This window comes from Pygoscelis adeliae, unplaced genomic scaffold, assembly GCF_000699105.1.
Source record: "Pygoscelis adeliae isolate BGI_AS28 unplaced genomic scaffold, ASM69910v1 Scaffold21, whole genome shotgun sequence".
Taxonomy (NCBI): domain Eukaryota; kingdom Metazoa; phylum Chordata; class Aves; order Sphenisciformes; family Spheniscidae; genus Pygoscelis; species Pygoscelis adeliae.
In genome coordinates, this window is record NW_008824243.1 from 8681319 (window position 1) to 8683418 (window position 2100).

Consider the following 2100-nt stretch of genomic DNA (forward strand, 5'->3'; position numbering starts at 1 on the left):
TTGGTGAGCCACAGGACTAATGCTGCAGAGTGCCAGCCAGCAGCTCTGCTCCATCTCCTCACAGGAGGTCACAGACACCTTGAGGCACATGCTCAACTCCTCAAAGCAATGCAGAGTTTGATGGAAGGGTCACCTAAGCCAAGAGGAAGATTCCTCTCTTTCAGAGAGCTTCAGATGTGGCTCCAAGCACCGCTGACGTATAATCTCAGCACCAGCCTCCTGAAACGCTCTGTGTTTGGTCACGTCTGCATTTCTCTGACATCTTCCAGTGGAAAAGACACGCAGGGTTCATGCAAGAGGTACACAGGGGTATGGATTATGGGATCTCCCCACTCTGCAGGTTCCATTTCCAAAGACAGTCAAGCCTCTACCCCCACATGTGTCTAGACATTGCTGATCAGAAACTAACTGAATGCAAGGAATGCAATAAAAAGCATCCAAATAATTAACCACCATCACAGCGAGGCTGGTTAAACCCAATTATATTCAGACCCAGGCAGAAGAGGGCATAAATAAGATCCTTAGAAGGCAGGGGACAGAGCAAGGGTACAAATGGAATTAATTGCACTTTGCACATGGGTAACGCCTTCCTTTTCTTCCGTCTGCTGTGCAGCTTCTTACCTGAGCACCAAAAATCCCAACAGCATAAGCCTACTTCTTAGGGGGATCAGAAACAAGGCGGAAGAATCCTGAGCTTTATCAGTTCTAGACTGTTTGGAATATGTTTGACACCACACATACTGGTACAACTGCACCTTGTCAAATAGAGGAACTCTGTAGTGACAATAAATATTAATTCCCTGTGCTGGCTTTCAGCCTAAATCTTAGTAGATTGAAATACCTGCCACAGGAACATCAAAAAAAGCCACAGTAGCAATAAAAGTCAAACAAAAGTGCCAGATCCAGCATCCACCACTGCCCAGTTTATGCTAGTCAAGTAACAGATGTTTCAGGCTGTGCATTTCAGAGGAAATTACACTGACACACTCATGCAATACAGCAAATCCTGTTGCAAATTTGCAGAATATTTATTTCAGGAATAAGTCTGGCTCAATTAAAAAACGGATGTGAAACAAAATGACTTGGCTTACAAAGCCTACAGTGCCCCTTTGCCAGTTCAGCACCACAGCAGCAATGCTGTGATAAGATCAAAGACGATCGCAGGAAAATTGTAGGCCCAGCAATGTCCATTTTTCACGCTCAAGAAGGATTTTGTGCTGCCCACCCATCCTGCGTCACCCCACGGCAAAGCTGGCAGTACTCGGCTCTGAGCAAGCTTAGCAGGAGTCTTTGCCGTTCATCTCTCCCTGCCAAAGGAACACCAAAGGAAGGGATGTAAAGATCAGTGTGGGACATCATCTAGTGTTTACTCATCACTCCTGCCTAACAGCTGAGCACTTCAGGTAGAATCCCGAGCGGATTCACACCCAGGATTCCCATACAGCGATTGTGAATATTAGTTTTTGAGGGTGAAGAGTGTCTTTGACTAGATATGTGCCCAGTATGGGGCACTGCGGAGCTCTCATTTCAATGTACAAGTAATGGCATCCAGTTGATGCGGATTTGGACCCTAAGTTCTGTGATAAGCCGGAGGTGGTTCTTGCTTTGGAAGCCCCTTACACCTCTTCCTTCATCCTGCGGAAAAGCACTGCACTGCGAGAGGAATGGCAGGGTACGACCAAATGAAATCTGATAGAGGCCGAGCAGCAGCTGGCAAACATCTCCGAACAGGCAGGGCCAACATCAGGGTCAGTGTTTACAAATAATAAATCATGTGAACAGTGCTCACACCAATGTTTGGGCAAGAGTCTGCATCACCAATTTGACCTCCTGCCCAGCTGGATTTTTTTTCTTTTTTTCCTGAACATAAACAAACTGGGGCCCCATGTTGGAAACTGGGAAGCTACACAAAAGTAAGCAATGAAATAAAGCCGGAACAATGACCAATTCAGACAGTCTAGGGGGCCTTCTGCACATCGTCCACGTCAAAATTTCCTCATCCCAAGGAACTTCCTGCAAAAAACATAGGATGCTTTTATTACCAAGTGGGTGGCATTTGATACAGCATCCCAGTTGGCTGGGAGAGTCAATGAAACACGC